Source organism: Ictidomys tridecemlineatus, unplaced genomic scaffold (assembly GCF_052094955.1).
Source record: "Ictidomys tridecemlineatus isolate mIctTri1 unplaced genomic scaffold, mIctTri1.hap1 Scaffold_112, whole genome shotgun sequence".
Classification (NCBI taxonomy): domain Eukaryota; kingdom Metazoa; phylum Chordata; class Mammalia; order Rodentia; family Sciuridae; genus Ictidomys; species Ictidomys tridecemlineatus.
This window is the reverse complement of record NW_027521049.1, coordinates 239537-260835: the sequence shown is the minus strand read 5'-3', so window position 1 is coordinate 260835 and position 21299 is coordinate 239537. Positions and strand designations below refer to the sequence as shown.

Sequence of the window (21299 nt, the reverse complement as noted above, 5' to 3'; positions counted from 1 at the left end):
CTTCCTATACCCAACTATTAGGTACCTAATCTTATTTCTTCATCTGCAGTAAATATTTCTTGAATCATCTTAGTCCACTGTTAACATCCCAACTTAAGGTCCTTTCCTGAGATAATATTCAAGGAAAAACACTTGAAAAAGATTTTACATCACACCAAACTGCCCAAGGGCATGAGTTTAGAGAATGGGGACATATTCACAAGTACCTACCTTTCATGCTGGGAAGGTTTGATTGAGAAGAAGAGCAGTTGTTTGTTGGTCCTCAAGTCCTCCAATGCATCCCCAAAAGTGACTAGCACAACTGTGGGCCCTGATTATTTCCTCCAGTGAAACCCCAGAAACTGACTAGCACAGCAAGCTCCTCCTCCATGGGGAGGAGGCCTCTTCTTCTAGTATCTCTGATATGAAACAGTGCCTCCAGGGAAAACAGTGCTCTGGCCAGGTCATACATAGTTCCTTTCCTGCTTTAACCTCAGAAACTAAGTGAATGCCTTTGCTTCTTTCCAAGTGTATTTACTGTCATCTCTGGGTTTTGCTTCCAAATTGGCACATTTGGAAGGAATGAACCAGTCAGTTAATTGGCTGTGTGAATGATGAGGCAGTTGGTAAATTTGGAGCCTGTTTGAGCATATTCTCAACTATAAACTGAGAAACAGAAGAAGTCATATAAACAAAAGAGTGTTCAGAAGTGTTTGTGTTGGCTGTCCCCCTCCTACCTTGAATTCATGCTGGCCTATCCTGCTCTGAGATCATAAGTAAGTTTTCTTCAAGAAAGGGTCTATAGGGCTAGGGTTGTGGCTCAGTGATAGAATGCTTGCCAAGCATGTGCAAGGCACTTGTTCAATCCTCACCACCACATCAAAAATGAAAACAAAACAAAAAACAAAGTAATAAAAAAATTTAAAAGCTTAAACCCATTTTTTAAAAAAAATCTGTACTTGCTGTGGTAGGATTGCCGTTTGGATCAGGTGAATTGTTAGGGAGAGGCAATCTGGTGACCTGTAGACAATTGGAGTTTTGGACTGAGGCAGACCTGGTTCCGATATCTGCTTATTGACTGCATGACCTTGAGAAGTCATTGGTTTCTTTAAGCCTTGGTTTCCTGAAATATAAAACAGGCAGTCTAGTAGTACCTCCTTTATTGAGTTGTTATGAGGATTAGAGATGATGGATGTAAAATACCACATAGTGTTTGGAAGGTACCGAATAAATTGAAGTTGACATAATTAACATAATTCTCCATTTTGAGACACCATTGATAATAATAATGGTGTCAGTTTTGTCATTGATAATGTTAAAATATGCCTTTGAGTTAACTGAATCTTTTTGGAAATATGACTTTAAATGTACACTCTTAAAAATTGTTTCTAGTGGCTCTAATTAATTAATATGCTTATATATGAGTTGTTTGTTCTGTATAAAGCAGAGTTTGCAGTAAAAATGGGTGTTTTTCACATTAATGAAATTCTGCTGAAATGTTTGGTTGTCAGAAATTATGTATAAATTTAGAATTATGTGATACTTTTTATAAAGCATATTATATTTGCTTTTGATCCCTTTAGTACCTTTACACTGGCAGTATATTTTGAAACATATCAAAGAGTAGTAGGTTTTTTTCTGTATTTCTCATTAACTAAATCCATAGTTTTATTTTCCCTTGACAGATCAAGTATTGCTGGAAGCTAAATAGCTAAAGACTTCTGACAATTAGATGTTTGTCATCTGAATACTCATCCTTTAGGCTTTGAAGATTCTGTGTCTATTCCAGATTTTGTGATTTCTACTCCCTTTAATCATATTGCATGTGATAAGTGATCTCTTGTACTTTCGATAGCTTTTTCTTTCAATATTGTTTCATAGTGGGTCTTGGGAATGTGTTTGAAATAATGTTAGGATGTTAATTTAAGTGAAAATTCAACTCTAGATAGTGTTAATTTTTGTAAGAAAATCAACTGAGTTCATAATCAAATAACCCGTGTTCATCTAAATCCTTACTTGAATAGCAATATGAGCTATATCATGACTTACTTCTCTTCCGGCAGCCCACATATTTCTTTCAAATATATTATAAATTTCAGACATGAAAGTGGGAAAAAGCTGTGCATCTTAAACTAGGGGATGTATGGTGTTTTATTGTTAATGATAAGTGAAAGTAGCACTGCTCTACTGGATGGATTCTATAGTCAGAGTAGCTGGATTTGAATCCCATCTCCCTTACTTGAATAAGTACCCACTAGAATTTATGCACTACATAGTTCGAGACTTTTTCTGTCTAATTTTCACTGCTACAGTAGTATGAGGCTTCTGGTTGACACGGAAAGTATTTGTTGAATGAGTAAATAAAAGAATCTCTTTAAAGCTAGATTTTTTCATCTGTAAAAGGTAGTGACTGTGTAGTATCTATCTGTAGAGATGTTATAAGAATGAAATAACACTTGAGAAATGCCTAGAACAGTGGACATGTTTGCTATTGTAAGATACTATTATTGCTGTTATTATTATTGTCCCCACTGCTACAACTACAATTACTGTTACTACTGCTAGTAATAAATGTTGACTTGGGCTTTTGTCAGGGGGAAGTTTTTTTTCCAGTGCCCATGTTGGTTGGGGCTATTGGTGTAACCTGGGGTTCAGTGCCTAGCAGGGGCTGGGAGTGGTAGTGACCTCATGCCCCCCAGCTTCCCTAGCACCCCCAGTCCTATTTGGGCCTCTCCCACAGCTCAGAGATTATGCTTCTTCCAACATTGCTCACTGTTTCCTGGACTCTCATCCTCCACTGAACTCATTCTCCTTGAAGCTGAGGATCCTGTGGTTATCTTTGTGTCATGCACAATGCTGACACATGCCCTGGGAGGCACCATGGAGGTGCTCAGCACATGTTGTCTGAGAGAGTGATGAAGCAGACAGGCTGGACTCTGGCCTGAACTAGCTGAGGATACAGGAATCATTCTAATATTTTTGCAGAGAATAGGACAGATAGGTGAACTAGAGGGCAGGGGAGGTCTTTGGCCTTTGTCATTTCTCTTGATTTTCCTTCTTGTGTTTTCTGTTTAAAAATCCCTGTTTCAAGATGGTAATTCATTTTCTTATAGCAAAAGTCTTAGGGAGAAAACTGGCCAGTAAGGCTCTGAGTACTGACACAAGTGCAGTTCCCAGTCATGTTCTCTGCTGTAGCCTGTGAAGGTCCCACTCTGCTCCCTATCGACTTATTGAGAACTCATGTGTCCATTCATTCATTAAAATAGTATTTGAGTATATATTATGTGCCAGCACATAGGACAAGGTCCCTGTTCTCATGGATCTTTTAATAAAGGGCTGGTGGGTAAAACACATTGACAAAACAATGCTATGAGGGTAAGGACCATAATTGTAGGAAAGTTTGTATTTTTTAAATGTTCTAAGCAAGCATGATTTCCATGGTGTTTATATGCTTATATCAGGATATAGGTTATTTTATTCAGAAATGTGAGCCAACTACATAGACAGACACACACACACATATGGACACACATTTCTCCTTTCCTTTTGCTATGTTCCATAAAAACAACAACAAAATATTTATGGCACACCATGTGAAACATGTATACATTGTATAATGTTTAATTCATGGTAAACTTCCTTGTCTCCTCAAAGTATCTTTTCATTATGATTCAAAATTTCATGATTCTTTATGATTCAAAATCCTGTTCTCCAGCTTTTTAAAAAATAATCTATTTTTTACTTGTAGTTGAACACAATACCTTTATTTCATTTATTTATTTTTATGTGGTGCTGAGGATTGAACCCAGTGCCTCACACATACCACTTGAGCCACATCCCCAGCCCTGTTCTCTAGCTTTTTGAAATGTATAGTCCATTATCCATAGTCACCCTACTGTACAGTGCTTGCTACACCAGAGTTTCTTACTCCAATCTAACTTCGTATCCACTGATCAACTTCTCCTTACCATTTGTCTCTGTTCCCTTTTTTACTTTTCTGGTAACTTTATGATTCCTTGCTCAATTAAAGTTATGCCTGTTCTGACTTAAGATGTATCTAGGAAATAGAACTAAGTATTTTAGGTGCAAAGCATTATTAATGTAGCAAACATAAAGAAAAAATAAGTTAAGAGAAATTGGAATTTTTTTTCTCTTAGTAGATAAGCTTTTATTTCAACTTTATGGCAGGTTGCAAATTTTATTGCCACATCTATCATTTTCCCTCATAATTTATCTTTTTTTCTTCAGTTTTATTTTGAAAACATTGAACATATTGTAAAGTTGGAAAGAATGCACACAACATACTTTTTACTGAAATTCAGTAGTTAATATTTTTTTTCTCTCTAGAGACTTGATGTCTCATTTTGATGAACCGGTTAGCAGTAAATTGTAGATATCATGATACTTCACTCCTAAATATTTTAGTACGCACCTCCCACACATTATTTTCTAACCATAAAATCATTTTTATGCCAAAGAAATTTAACATTGATAACAGTAGTGTTGTCTACAAAATAATCAGTATTCATATTTTCCTAATGATCCCCCTATTTCTTTTTAATCCATAATCCAAAGGTTTGTGTATTTCCAAATGTTAGTTATCATGTCTCATGCCTCAAAATCTCATTAATCTATAACCATCCCCCTGATTCTTTTTCATTTTTCATTATATTACATTTTGAAGAATTCAGCCCAACCATCTTGTAGAGGCTCCAAACTGATTTGTCTGATTGTCTCTGTACTATAACATTCAGGTTAAACATTATCAGAAAAGTACACATTTGTGCTGCTGTGTCCTCTCCATTAAATCACAATCAGTTTGTCCTATTATTGGTGGTAAGTTTGTCCCTTGTTTAAGGTGATATTCGTCCTGTTTGAGGGTATCTTTCCCCCGCTATGTACATAAATCTTTGGGATGATAGTTTGTGAATTTCTTGTTTCACAAAAACTTTTGATTCTAGCTTTCATTGGTGATCCTTGCTGAATCAGTTATCACATTGGTGGTTTTGCAAAATACTGTTTTTCTAATTTTGTCATTCCTTCTCATTTACCACTTTTCTAAAGAAGAGCCCTTCTGATACTTTTCAAATTATCCTAGGAATTAATGGTTTCTTTATAAAATTTATTGTATTGTAATCCATTACTATATTTTTAAAATTAAGATTCTGTTGAGGTATGGTTTGCACACAGTGAAATGTACAGATATTAATGTACAATCTGATTAGTTTTGACAAATGTGTATGACATATAGGGTCTACCCTATAGAGATACATACTCATTACCACAAAAAAATCTTTGGCCTCTTCCCTAGTCATTTCCTGAAACCCCACCCCACCAGAGCAGCCCTGATCTCATTTTTTCATTATTCTCTTTGATGTTTGAGTTTTTCCAAGTGTTGGCAGTGAAGGTCCCATCCAGTTATTTCTGTGTCCTTTGGGATGTCCTCTTTAATCTGAGGGCACTTTTTCCCCTTTTTAAATTTGTTCTAATTAGTTATACAAGACAGAATGCATTTTTTGATTCATTATACTCAAAGGGAGCACAACTTTTCATTTCTCTGATTGTACACAATGTAGAGTAGCATCATATATGCGGTCATTCATGTACCTAGGGTAATGTTCATTTTATTCCATACCCCCTCCCATACTCCCATACCCCTGTTCTTGTGAGCACTTGTAAAGTCCTCTGTTCCTGACGATGCTGGCCATAGGCCTAAACGGTCAGTACAATGTCCTCTGAATCTGTACTCCTCAGCCTTCTTTGCAGCACCAAGGGACACCCTTGAAGCCTTTATAGGGGTCCTGTATGCTACCTTGGAGGATACTAGTGCCACCTGGTGGCATGGTATCCCTGCTGTAGGAAAGGGAAGCAGAGGGACTGAACTTTCCTCTCATTGTCACAATAGGTCTTCCCACTGTCCTGTGGGAAACTGACTGAAGGCAGGGTGGGCAGTCAGGGACCTGGGTTCCAGTGGGACTTAGAGACCTCAAATAAGTGTCCACGACTGAAACTTAACAAAGATATTAGGAGATAGTTCCTGGATTATAATGGCAAAATACGGTCTGAACCTGGAAAAGGAGGAGGTCAGAGGCACTGGGTGTGAGAACTGTTGTGTGGGACTCCATTTCTAAAAGGACTTTTATTAGGCCTCACAGGGTAAACAGTTTTGGGAAAGAATGTTTCTTCATCATTCATTCACCCTTGAAACTTCAGACCTGCTGGTGATGGCTGACCATGATGTAACAGGAAGGGAGAGAGGGAAAATTCTTGCAAACAACACTGCCTGACATCTGCGCCTCACAATAGCTAAAGTTAATTAGGCTTTTACTAAGCATTTTTAGATATTATAAATTTATAACATGCTATGTTTTGATAATAAACACATACACATATTTAACATAAAGTTTGTGATTTTTTTTTTTTTTTGTACCAGGGATTGAACCCAGAGGTGCTTACGCTTAACCACTGAGACACATCCCTAGCCCTTTTTAATATTTTATTTAGAGACAGGACCTTGCTAAGTTGCTGAGGCTGGCTTTAAATTCTTGATCTTCCTACCTGAGCTTCCTGTTCCACTGGGATTATAGGTGTGTTCTACCATACCTGTCAAACTTTGTGATTTTGACTGTTTTTGAGTGTATGATTCAGGGCATTTATTATATTCACAGTGCTGCACAAACATCACCATCTCCATTTCCAAAAACTTTCATCATTCCACATTGAAACTCTGTACCTATAAACTCTCTGGGGGGAGCTTTTAGTTCAAGCTGAATGAATTCTTTGGGAAAAGTAGCTGCTTGAGCAGTTTTCATTTCTCCCACTCCTTTTATTTTTTAACTCCTAAATTCATGATTTGTACCATCCTGGTTTAGGCCCCTAATGGGAAAGTTAAAAAAAATATCTTTCAAGGCTGTAGGGAGTTTTCTTGGGGAAGAAGATGCCCAGAGGTGGCAGAGGCTTTGACTTGCCAATTCTTCTTTTTCCTGCCAGCTCCAGTGTTTCCCAGTGGATGATGACCCTGGCTCTATTTTCATTCTTAGCAATAGATAGGGTCCAAGGAGAGGCTAAGCCAGGCCTTGTGCTGATTGTTTGGAGGGATGAGATGGTTGAAGTGGGAGCCCTTTCTCATTCTGTGATTGGACGTGAATCAGGTCAAATCCTCAGGTCAGAAACCTTGTCTTATTCATCATTTTCTTCCTGGGGACCAGTACAGGGCTGCCCAACCAGGAGACATCCAATCAGTGTTAGCTGTTGAATGGAATTGATGTTTCCCACCATCAAGTGGCCTCAGAAGACCCTGCTGTTCATTCCAGATATGTCACATAGTGATGTGAGCTGGGCTGAAGAGATGCGATTTGAGAGCCAGAGTGCCAAAATGCACCCTTGCCTACTCATGGAGCATGTAGGCTTGCATTAGCTGAAGTCCTGCTTAGGTCCTGAGGTCTGAATAACAGGTAGAGAAGCGAGATCCCAGCGTAGATGGGGCAGATGAGGTCAGTAGATGGGATTTTGTATAGGACATTCTTTCTGCACTTGTGTCAGTATTCAGAGCCTCACTGGCTAGTTTTCTCCCTAAGACTTTTGCTATAAGAAAATGAATTACCATCTTGACAATCTTATTTTACCAATCCTTCAAAGTTTGGCCCTTGGATCCTGTCGTCTTTCTTGTTTCCTTCCCTCCCTCTTCTCTCAGATCTCTGACCATTTGCCCTACACATTATAAAGCATTCAAACCAAGAGGAATGTGGGAAGAGATTTTCAGGCAAATCCTTATTTTTTATTTTGTATAAATTCATGTAAACCTCAACGTACAAGCAAACAAAACTAATGGGGTTTTAGGTGCTTTTAATACACCTGTTTTACAGATGAGAACTGAAAATCAGAGATGAGTGGTGCAGCTGTGATTTGCATCCCTGTCTTAGGCCAGAGCTTGATCACTTAATACTTGTGCCCTTAAAATCCAGGAGGTGAGCACTAAGTTGTAACTTTGTGGATCTTTCTCTTTGGCTGTGAGATGAGATGATGTAGAAATGAATGAGAGAATGCAGGAATGACCCACCCCAGAGACAGCTTGACCAAATGGGGCCAGGCTCTGTTCCAGTGTTACCAGAGGATTGTTTCCTCTAGACAGTTGAAAAAGAGGCTTTGATAAAGAATAACAACACCTGTAAGGACTTCCTCATCGAGGCCATTAAATACCATTTGCTCCCCCCGGATCAGAGACTCTTGATTAAGAACCCTAGAACCAAGCCCAGAACTCCAGTAAACCTGCCTAAGGTTAGCCCCAGCCTGGCCACTGCCCAGAGTCCGACCACATCCTAGAAAAATGCTTTTTCACTCACACTCCACATCCTTCCTCACCCCTGCCTATCTTGCCTGCATCTTGGTTGCATTTAAGACCTAGGACACAGAGTCTGCTGGTTCCTCTGGCTAGTAGCACTCTATTCTAGGGTCTTCCTTTCCTAGGAGTTTCAAGGAAACTTCCAGTGTCCTTAGGGGTGAGAATAACTCAACTCTTCCATCCTGCCCCACCTTTTCATTTCATGCCACGGTTTGTGCTTCCTTCCTATTAGAAGAGGGATGGCTCTCTTGGTCTTAGTGATAGCCGAGAACATTCTTATAGTGTACTATTGTTCGAATCAGAAAAGTCCCAGTTTGGTTCCTCTCTCACCACAGAGAGGGATGTAAAGGACCATTAGGGCTGCCAGAGAAGAGAAGGGGCCTTGAAGAATCCCAACAGATAATGAAGTAGTGGGAGGAAGTAGGGGAAATGAGAACTTGTGAAGAAGCAGCCAGCAGAGGGAAGGATGAGCACAGGAGGGGACCCTCTGGTTGAGAGGCAGAGCTGGGTCCTTGCTGACTGCTTGGTTCTCTGTAGGGTTCTTTCCTCTGGCCCTCAGGTCCCTTATTTGCAGAGAAAGGGATGTAGCAATTTATCAGTCTTTCTGGGATCCTAACACGGTGTTGTCTGGGGGAAGGTCTCAGGCAACTTGCGAGGGAAGTTAGGAGAAGAGGATGACACAGTGGGTAGAACAGGATATTATTTAGGCCCTTACTTAATCGTCCTCCTGCCCTCTCTAGCTGGCTGCCATCCTCTTTGCCTGCTTCTTCCAAGAAATTTCAATAGGGATAGAGAACAATAGGTTTTGTTGCCCAAAACTTGATGTTGGGATTCTCTGAGGTTTGAAGTTCCTTCTTTACACTCTATTCTATGACCCTGGATCATGGGGAATAGAGTGATGGCAATGTGAACAACTGTCACAAATGTCCCAGATAATAATATAAACAGCTGATCTTAAGTGCAGGTTATGGGCTACGCCCTAAGTGAGGGTGTCACATACATAGCTTTTTATTTTCATGGTACTGGAAATTGAAACCAGGGCCTTGCAAACACTGAGGAAACACTCTACCACTGAGCTACACACCCAGACCTTTCTAGAATTTTTATTTTACTTTGAGTCAGGGTCTTTCTAAGTTGCCTAGGCTGCAATCCTCCTGCTTTACCCCTACCCCCACATCACCATCCTCCCCATCATCCCCCCTCACCCCAAGTAACTGGTATTACAGTGTACACCACCATGCCCAGCTCACATGTTTATCTCATTTAAACTTCACACCCCAAGAGGTAGAGACAAGTTATTACCCTGATCTACAAAGAAGGATATTGAGGTGATTTGTCCTGACATCACCACTGTTAGTGTGGTAGAACCTATGTTTTCACTGAGTCATCCTCACCCTCCAAACCCTCTGTGAACTCTGTCCTTCTGTACCTAGCTTTGCCTGTGTATCTGATAGTATATACTTAGTTGTCTTCCCATGTGTCCAGTGCTGGTCAGAGGAAGGTGCAGCCTCAAGGAGAGGGCCTTGGCCTGGCTAGCCATTTGTCTGGCTGCAACTTAATGCCCTTTTTAATTTTGTTGTTGTTGAAATTTTGCATTGAAACATCTTATTATTTTTTTCTAAATAAAAGTAATTTAGCTTTCTTTAACAATAGAAGTATGTGCTCATTGTAGTTTATTTAAAGGATGCTACAATGTAAAAATAAAGTTAAAGTCACCTGAACTCTCTCCCAGGGACAATCACTGCTACTATTTTGGTGAGTTTTCTTTCCAACATTTATCTCTGTACACTTACTCACAAATAGATGAAAATGTATACTTTCAGATTAACGCTCTTGTTATACAGATTGAACCATGTGCCATAGATTACTTTTAATGTTATATCAACATGGGTGAAACCAGCATTTAAATTGTAATGGGTACATAGTATTTGTGTTTTCTGTACCTATGTATTTAATTGTCCTCTCTTGGTGGACTTTGCAGTATTTTCCATTTTTTGTATTATAAACATTTCTATGCCAAATATTCTTTATAATATGACATTTTGTTTTAGTTTTCATTGCTTTAGTTGTGAGATTAATCTCAGTTTCATATGACTATTGTCCTTTGTATTTTTGTTGGGGGGAATCTCTTTTTATGTCCTTGCCCATTTTTCTGTGAGATTGTGTTTTTTATTAATAGTTTTAAAGGGCCCTTTCTACATTAAAGAGATGAGGCCTCTGTATGTATGTACTTCAAGTATTTTCTTCTTAGTTTACATGTTACTTCTTAACTTTGTAGTATTTTCTCCCAATCTGCCTTATCTTTTCATTTTCTTAACAGTATCTTTGGAAGAGCAGATTTAAATTATTTTTGATAATTTGAATTAATAAGGAAAGATTATATGTATTTGTCATGTACAACAGGATGATTTGAAATATGTGTACATTGTTAAATAGCTAAATTAAGCTAGCTAACCTATGCATTACCTCACATACTTATCATTTTTTAGAGTGAGAACATTTAAAATTTACTCTTCTATTGATTTGCAACAATACAATACAACTAACTATAGTTGCTATATTGTACAACAGAGCTCTTGAGCTTATTCCTCCTATCTAACCAAAATTTTGTATCTTTGATCAATACTCCCTCCAACCCTGCTCCTTCCCCTCATCTCTTAGGAACCACTATTCTACTCTGCCTCTAGAAGTTTGCTTTTTCAAGATTATGCATCTATGAGAGATCATGCAATATATGTTGTTCTGGCCTGGCTTCTTTCACTTATGTCCTTCAGATCCAACTATGCTGTAAATAATAAAGCTGGAGTGATATTCCATTGTGCATATACACCACATTTTTCTTATCTCCTCATCCATTGATGGACAAAGGATGACTCTAATCTTTTAGCTATTGTGAATAATTTGCAGTAAATACAGGAGTGCAGGGTATATTTGCTACATACTGATTTGAGATATATCCTCAGTAATGGGGTTGCTGGATTGTATAACAGTACTACTTTTAATTTTTCGGGTAATCTCCATTTTCTTTTTCATAATGGCTATACTTGAAAGTACAGAAATTATTATCTTTTTTCAGTTTTGTTGTTATAATTTTTTTGTATTGTATCTTAAAAAAAAAATCTTTGTCTCGCCTAACATCACAAAGATTTTCTCCTGTATTTTCTTCTTGAAGTTTCAAAGTTTTAGATTTTACATTTAAGTCTATAGTCCATTCTGAGTAGTTGGTTTTTTAAAAAAATATGGTATGAGAGTTAAGAATCAAGTTTCATTCATTTTGCATGTTAATATACAGTTGTTTTATACCATTTATTGGATAGATTCTTCTTCCATCAAAGTACTTCACTATTGTTGTAAATAATTAATTAACACATAATAATAATATATGTATTAGTCTATTTCTGGAATCTGTTCTGTTCCATTTTTCAATTTGTCTGTCTTTATACCAATACCATGTTGCCTTGGTTACTAACTTTATAGTAAGTCAAGATAGTATGAGTTTTCCAGTTTTGTTCTTCAAAGTTTTTTTTATTCTATTTTTTTATTTATTGGTTATTCAAAACATTACAAAGATTGAAGAATCAAATCAGTTACACATCCACATTTTTACACAATGCCATAATAGTAACTGTTGTATTCTGCTACATTTCCTATCCTCTACTATCCCCCTCCCCTCCCCTCCCATCTTCTCTCTCTACCTCATCTACTGTAATTCATTTCTCTCCTTATTTTTTCCCATTCCCCTCACAACCTCTGATTCTAAAGTCCTTTTAATTTAAGAATCAGCTTACTTATTTCTACAAATAAGGTATGCAGATTTGATTAGAGTTATATTTAATCTCTAGGTCAATTAAAGAGAATTTCCATCAATACTAAATCTTTTGATTCATGAACATACCATGTATTTTCTTTCATTCATATTTACTTTGATTCCTCTCACTGATTTTTTTTTTTGGTAGGGATTAAACCCAGTGGCACTTAACCACTGAGCCACAATCCCCAGCCTACCCTACCCTTTTAAATTTGTATTTTAGTTGTAGGTAGACACAATACCTTTATTTCATTTATTTACATGTGGTGCTGAGAATTCAACTCAGTGCTCTCCCGCTGAGCCACAGCCCCAGTCCCCCTAAACCCTTTTTATATTTTATTTAGAGACAGTGGCTTGCTGAGTTGCTTAGGAACCCACTAAGTAGCTAAGGCTGGCTTTAAAATTGTGATCCTTTGTCTCAGCCTCCAGAGCTGCTGGGATTATAGGCATGTGCCACCAAACCTGCCTTTCTCTCTGATGACTTATAGTTGTCCATGTATGGGAATTACATAGCTTTTGTCAGATTTATCCTTAATTTTTGAGTAACCTTCATTTTCTTGAAAGAACAGAAATTAAATTTTTATGCTATTTTCAGCACCTTTAAATTCAAATTTTTAACAGTTTATTTCTAATATGTAGAAATGCAATTGGTAGAAAGACATTTTAATGGAGAAGGAAGGGTTTAGGTTGTAATGACTTCACTGAAGACTAAACATAAGGCAAGTATCTTCAGGAGATTGTTGAGTACCCCAGGTTGACTCTCTGGGCAGAGTTTTTGGACTCATCTTTTATAGCATCAGTTCTTCCACTAAACTGTTGGTTCCATGACAGCAGGCAATACTCATCTGGGTCCTTGGCACCGAGCCCAGATCCTGGCACATGGTGGGCAATAGTAAACATTTTCATGAATGAAAGATATATTTTTAAAGAAGTAATTTTATGGAGCTTTAGACATGACCATTTACATCATTCCTCACTATTTCACCCAATGATTTTGGCATTTATACATGAGCTTTTGCATTGATGTAGTAAGTATTTATGTCTTTATAGCCTCTTTTGATCACTAATGTAAGTTGGGCCTAGAAATTTGGTTCAACCCAAAGGCATTTAATATTGCCTTCATTCATGAGAGATTATAAGAATTGTGATGAACCTGGATTAAACAAACAACTTCCCTCTAAAACTCAGCAACAATATATAGGCTCTCACATATTAACTTATTAATTCACTCATCTGACACACTTCTGTAGAGAAATCACTAGTTGCCAGGCAGTGAGGTAGATGCTAGTGCCACAAGGGCTCTGGTGAGGTGGTCTCTCATCTAAGGAATTCTCTGACTGGGGAGGAGGGTAGACAGATGTGAAGGATAACTATAGGGTAAAATTTCAGTGCCACCATGGGGGACTGTTAGGGTATTCTAAGAGCATAGAGACAGATAGAGGAAAACTTGGGGTAGGAGCTAAAGCCTGAGCTGAATCTTCAAGGTCAAAAACAAATTGTCCCTGGGAGCACACACCCATAAACTGGTTCAGAGGACCACAGGAGAGAATGGGCTCACACCTTCTGATGGCCACTTAGGGTTTTGTGTACTTTGCATTTTGTTTCTTCCTGGGTCTTTGTTCATATCACTAAATGCATCAATGATGATGAAGTAGTATTGTTTAAATGTCAATGACTGAGCAGTTTGTTTGTAGTTTAAGCTCTAAATATACATTATTTTGTCTTCACAATGAGGGTGGAAGTGCTGATGTTGGAGACCCAGTAAGACTAAGTGATTTGCCTACACTTTTATAGCTCTTAGGTGGCATTGCAAGGATTTGAATCCAAATTTAGTAACCTTGAAGCCTAGGCTTTTTAGTATTGCACAGTACTAATCCCTATAGTGATGGTAATAGCACATTTCAGTTACTAAGCTCTCATGATGTGCCAAACATTGAGCTAAGTGATTTTCATTTATTGTCTCACAGGATTTTCATAATTGTAATTATCCCAATTTTTCACATAAGGAAATTGGATCTTAGGTTATATCACCTGGTCATTAGTTATCTATTTCTGCACTACAAATTTCCCTAACCTTGGTGACTTATCATAAAACCATTGATTATGTCATAGTTTCTGTGGGCAGGCATCCCAGAGTGGCTTAGCTAGACCCTTCATTCTCTGGTTCTCTCATAAAGTCAAGATATTGGTTAGGGTTGCAGTCATCCACAGGTTTATTTGGGAACAAACTGATTCTAAGCTTGCTCACATGACTGCTGGCAGACCTCAGATTCTGGACATGGGCCTCTCCATAAGCCACCTGAGAATCTTCATGTCATCACTAATGTAATCTTCACTAACGTAAGTTGGGCCTAGAAATTTGGTTCAACCCAAAGGCATTCAATATTGCCTTCATTCATGAGAGATTATAAGAATTTTGATGAACCTGGATTAAACAAACAACTTCCCTCTAAAACTCAGCAACAATATATAGGCTCTCACATATTAACTTATTAATTCATGGGCCTCTGAGTACCCCAGGTTGACTCTCTGGGCAGAGTTTTTGGACTCATCTTCCATAGCATCAGTTCTTCCACTAAACGTTTGGTTCATGGTAGCTGGCTTCTGCAGAGCATGTGACTCTAGAGCAATAAAATGAGAGACAGAAACTTCTCCCTTTTTATAACCTCACCTCAAAATCAATGCCTATTACTTTTGCCATATTTTATTTATTAGATGCAAATCATTAAGACTAGCCTGCACTCAGAGGGAAAGGAATAATGCCCATGTGTGAGTGTAGGAGGATCAAAAGATTTGTGATCAATCTTTAAGGCACAAGTAGTCAATGGCTGAGCTCAAAATTAAGCCTTGAATGACTGGCCCTAGACCTAAGCTCTGAACTGTTCTATGATATTGCTTCTCAACTCCACAGTAGGCTTTTAGCTGGGTCATATATGGAAAGTAAACTGATTCCTACCCTTTAGAGACTCATTAAAGATAGAACTTTGTCAAAGACCAAATAAGTGGAGGAAGAGGAGGAGTTAGGAGGTAAATATAGTAGTTGGCGGAGCAGCCTCAGGAATTCCAAGGATTTGGGGGCTTTTATGAATTCAGTCCAGATAGGCTTTCTGAAAGAGCAACTTTAAGAAATGAACTGGTGGAGAGGGATTTGCATCATCCTTTGCAATTCTTGCCAGTGAATCAATTCATCAGCCAAGTCCCTTCCCTGAAAGGAATGGGATTGTGCCTTGAGATTGCTGTAGAAGGTTATAAGGGTGTTTTTCCTGAGCTGTTGATGCACAGATCATACTGACGCATTCAAGCAGGAAGAGCTAATAGCATTATCTTGGCTCCCACACATTTACCTCCCAGCACTTTCTCTGAGGCTGTGTTGCCATGGACAATCAGAGGCTGTCTCTCAGCCACTTGGAGCCTGCCTACATCTCCCTGCTCCACAGATGGCAGCGGAGAAATGAGGTTCCAGGAAGATGCAAATGAATCTTTACAAGTGTATTGAACCTGGAACTTTTCACTGTCATTTCTGTTCAGTTAGCATCCATATTCAACTCTTTAAAAATGACACCAAAAAGTCATTCAGGCTGGAAGGAGGCAGCTTGCTTCTGAGTGGGCTGGCCTGCTTTAAGGCGATGTTGGGAGTAGAGGCTGATGTCAGGTGGGTAGGATGACCTCTCATCTGGGCCAGATTCCTCAAGGGGCACTGCTTCTCTTCCATGTTGGTCCACACCCTAGCAAAAATCCTGGGGGGTGGCAGGTCTTGAAAATGTGCCCATATCACCCCTGGAATTTTTAGTAGTACTTATCATTCCATCCACAAGTTTCTTTTCTATGACTTGTTAGGAGTTCATTTTTTAAGCAACTGTTTTAAACAATAATAATGATGCTGGTTTTGATCTAATAATATGATCTAAAATTTAGTAGTTACTATTGACCAAAATGCATTTTATATCATTTAAGCCTCCTGACACCCAATGAGAAATATCATGTTATCCTAATGCTATGGGTGTTGAAAATAAGACTTAGCAAGTTTAAATGTCTTGCCTGTGGTCACACAGAAGATTAATGACATATGAGTCCAGAGGTGTCTCAATCCATTGCCCATTTCTTCATCCTTTCCATTATCTCCCTGGGCTTTGCTCTCATGTTGCCTGGTTCTCAAACCCCATTGTCTCTGCACCTTGCCTGTTGATACTTACAGGGAGCAGCTGTTACTCGGGAACCTGCGGAGAGAAGTCTGCTGGCTCGACCTGGATGCCTTCCTTTGGATGAATTTTTGGTGTTAGCCCTGCAGCGCCACCCACCAGGGTAAGAGAAACTCACTTCCTGCCCTGGCCTGAGGGACCAACTGGCTGGGCCTGCCTTCTGCTCAGCTCACTGGTCATGAAATAGAGTTTGGACATACTCTGCTCTTGCCCAGTGAAAAGACTGTGCAGAGCCCAGGTTGCTCCTTTCACCTGAGTGGAGATGCCAATGACTTCTGTAGCCCTAGGCCAGGGTTAGGGTCTTGAAAGCTCTGTTATGTTCACCAACTGTCCCTTTTCCTGACTAGTCTCTCCTACCTAATGGTTCTTAGACAGGGTGGTTATCATTTCAGTGAGGAGAGACCAACATGCCTTCAATCCCAGTCATACTGGTAGCACCAGAATGATCTATGCAAAAGAACATTATATATGTATGAAAAACTTGTTTTTCTGGAATTTCCTTTCTAAGAAATCAGGTTGTCTTTCCATGGTATCACTAAAGTAAAATGGCCCTTTTACCTTCCAAAGTGAGAGGGTTTTCTTTGAGATATGTCAAATAACCACTCATGTTCTACAAACCAGAGCTTTCCAGGCACCAGAATGTCTGCAGCCTTTAACACAGTGGAGACCTGGGATCAGGACCCTGAGGCAACTACCAAGACTCCCAAGGACATTGCAGTCCTCAGGAGTGATTAAATGATGTTCAGTCCAGCATCATTGTTAAACCAGAACCAGTTCTTGGGCTTATTAGGATTCCTATATTACAAATTACACTTATACAAAATGTTAAAACATAGTAATTATTCCTAGGTATGGATGGAGCCTGTAGTCCTGGGAAAGCTGAGGCAGAGGACAACTAGAGCCCAAGAGTTTGGGGCCAACCTAGAAAACATAGTGAGACCCTGTCACTTTTTTTAAAAATAGTGATCAATAAAAGAAGCTGATGTGATTCCATTGTCTTTGTTGAATACCTCATAAGTCTTCAGTAAACTGGGGATTATCAGTGTTGAGGAAAGAAAGGGAAATCCCTGTTGAACTACCTTGGCCTGGGTGAGGGCTCCCCAGAGAAAATGGTTTAAGTCTGTCCTTGCCCTAACAGCCTGTGGTTTTAAGCAGTAAGAAGTTTGTAATTTCAGAGATGTAATACATGTAGACTTTGGGAATACTCATATTTGCCTAATTGGTTGTTAAGATCAGGTATCTGTGGAAACAACTTCTCTATAGTAGTCAAGATAGGAAATTTTTCAATCTGACGTATGAAATATGATATGTCAAGAGCTTTGTAATGTTGTGAACAAGCAATAAAAAAAATAAAAAATTAAAAAAAAAGATAGGAAATTTATTCTTTATTCTCTGCATGATCACCACAATAGGGGATACTGTGCTCCTTGTACAAATGGCTTCTTGCAATAACTGCTATAAAAATTGGATTTCTTATACTTGCAAAGAAGCAGAATGTATACTTGCTTCTCCTTGCTGCTTTGATCCATCATCCCCCCCCAGAAGTGACCATCCTACCCTACCAAAACCTTTATAGTTACATTTTTCAGACTATCATACAAGGTTTGAATGTTAAAAGTCATTTCTTATCAGTGTTTTTGTGAGCTCAGAGGGAAGTTTATTTTTAAAATGTTTCCTGTATTATTTTTGTCCTTGTACTCAGGTTTTATTTTAACATAAGAAACTTTCCATTTCTGTAATATTGTTTCTGTGTTACAATGAAAGTTCTTCCACAAGTGGTGGATTTTCTCCAGTATGAATGTGCCCCCTCACATGGCAGGAGACAGTTTCTAGGGCATGGTGAGGTTTCCTGAAAGCTTTACTTTTTTTAATTTAAATAAGAAGCTTGATACTTTGTGAAAGGAACAAGTAATGCTTTGTTCTGTTGGTTGAGTCAAAAGATGGGAAAATCTCTTACTTTCCCTTTTTTATATCATTTGTTTTCCTCAATATTGCCAGAACTGTAATCTAGTGTTCCAACACATCTTAACCAAAGAAAGTGACATTATAGTTTCTTATTTTTTTTATTTGACTATTTTTTTTCATGTGACTCCTTGCTGTTAACTTTTTATTCATTCATTTTTTTAATTTCAAAGAAACATCTGAGTCCTCATTTTTACGTGGCAATATAGACATTATTTGGATTATTTTGGTGATTGATGCAGACAGATTTTCTGTCCTAGTAGGGTTTAATGTCTGGGTGGGAAGACATATAAGTCACTAAATGGTCACAGCACAAGGCAGAGCACACAGGGTAGCTGAGCACTCTGTGGAGGAACATGCAGCTCAGACACAGAGTCAAAGAAGCCCTTTCTGAAGAAGAAACATGTAAACTGAGACCTGGAAGATAAGCAGGTGTTAAAGCAAAAGGATCAAAAAGGGGAGAATATCTAAAGTAGATGGAATGTTGTATGCAAGAGTGAGGGGTGGCATCCTGCAGAGAGAAAACTGAAATCTGGGTTTATTCCCTTTCAACTCCAGAAATTAGATTTTGAAGAAAATCCTTGCTATATCTTGCCTTCAGTTTAGTTTAGGACAATGCAAGTTCTAGGTATGCTTATGAACATAGGTCTAGTCTTTCTGCTCTGGAGGAGTACGTTGGGCATAATCTGAAGTTGGCTAAGAGGCTGTGTTCATTAGTATACCCTGGACCTGCTTATGGCTGCCTAAGTAAGCAAAGAATCAAAGATGGGAAGAATCCAGGTTTTCTCTGAAAAAGGCTGTTCTTGACACAGAGCAGTGGGACCTTCTGAGTTGAGGTGTGCATGAAAGCCTGCCTGGAAGCAGTAGTCGTAGTTTAAGCCTGAACTGTGTCCTGAGTTCCTGTGGAATGCTTTAGAAGTTAGAACTAACTTCTGAGCTTTGAATGTTTCATGACCCACATTTGGTGATTGTGATCATCAGTGATCATCAGTCACCATGTGAGCAGTGCATGAACCTAATATGGCATCTTGCAGCATAAATGGTTGATCTTGGGCAATGGTTTTATGATCTGGTTTTGCTTCCCCTTATGGTAGATAATGTCCATCTGAGGGTTGTGCTCCTGTGTGCTCACACAGGTTTACATGATCTCTCTTCTCCCCCAGAATACATTGTGGGGAAGTAAAAAGCACTATGATTATTAGTAATGGCAAAAATTGTTGATGGCATACCATTAACATCATTATGAAATTCCTACAGGCTATGAGTTTAAACAGTGGTTCTCCGAGTATGAAATCTAGAACAGAGCAGCAGCTTCACCTGGGATTTTGTTATAAATTCATATGCTCAACCCTACTCTAGACTGCTAAATCAGAAATTCTGAATGGAGGACCACAGTTTCTGTTTTCACAGTCCTTCAGGTGAACCTGACACACACTGAATTTTGGGAACAATTCATATTACACATATGGAGCAAATTATTTTCATAATTCTGGTTGTACACAAAGTAGTCACACCATTCATGTCTTCATACATTAATTATGGTAATGATACCCATCTCATTACACCATCTTTTCTACTCCCATTCCCGCTCCCTCCCCCTCCTCCCCCTTGCTCTATCTAGAGTTCCTCTAATCCACCCATGCTGCCCCCCCAACCCCATTATGAATCAGCCTCCTTATATCAGAGAAAAAATTCGGCATTTTTTTTTGATTGGCTAGCTTCACTTAGCATTATATTCACCAACTCCATTCATTTACCTTCAAATTCCAGGATTTTATTTTCTTTTAATGCTTAATAGTATTCCATTGTGTATATATACCACATTTTCTTTATCCATTCATCAACTGAAGGGCATCTAGGTTGGTTCCACAGTTTAGCGATGGCTTTCTTGTTTTTGACCAAGTCCTGCAGTAGGAAATGCCATCTGGAGGACACATAGGTGTCCTGGCTATCTCATGAAATAGCATCCTTGCTATGTTTTTTTTTCTGTGCTGTTTACAAAAATACACTAGTTGTAATCCACTGAATTTATTTCATAACCCACTAAAGAAATATGACCTACATTTTGACAAACAGATGCAATGACCTGTGTTTTCATGGACTATGGGACTAGTCTTCAGAACAGGAGGGGTAGGGCCAGCCTCAGGCCTGTGTCAGGTTGCCTACAGTTTTACCCTCTCTACTGCCACCCCTACATGTGTGACCTTGGGCCTTATTCTCTGAGCTTTACTACCCTCATCTGTCAATGTGGATGATAATGTCTGTCTCACAGGGTCATGGTGACAAGTGAACAACGACACACTTAACACTGCCCGAACATTGCCTAAAATGTATGCCTTATATAAAAATGAATCATTTATAATAAACACTTCGACAAATGTGAGAGTATAGTAAAGTCATTATCTATACATTACACCTTGATATATATGAGGATCAGTAAAAGACATTACTCATTTAAATATAGAAAATAAGTAGTTGTCTTTAACTTTTGCTTAAATTTTTTAAGCATTATCAAGTTATTTGGTAGAAATATCAGTCATAAATATCATACATGCCTAATATAGAAACCTCATCTTTGAAAGCATATAATTTTTGTTTTCTAAATAAAAAATTACTATTTTTATTTTTGAATACTGGAGAAAAGAATTATATGAAGTCTATTTTTTGATGTTTAACACTATATTGTAACATTTTAAACTGTATTTCTTTTTTGTATTTCAGTTTATATTTAGGGATTTTTAAACACTGAGCTACATTCCTAATCCTTCTCCCCACTTTTTCAAATTTTGAGACTGTCTTGATAAGTTGCTTGAAACCACACTAAGTTGCTAAGGCTGAATTTAAACTTCAGAAACTACTCAGTTTCCCAATTTTCTTGGATTACAAGCATGGACCATCCTGCTCAATATATAGTGCATTTTTTTTTACCTATATGACTTGGGTGAATATATGAGGCTTAAAATGCAGCTACATGAGTTTGAGTCCTTTCACAGGTAAAACAAAAAATACT

General features: G+C 38.4%; 1 pseudogene; it reads left to right on the top strand.

Annotated features, from left to right (window-relative positions):
- Positions 1 to 21299, top strand: part of LOC144372514 (kelch-like protein 3) — a 103391-nt pseudogene that overhangs the window by 38033 nt on the left and 44059 nt on the right.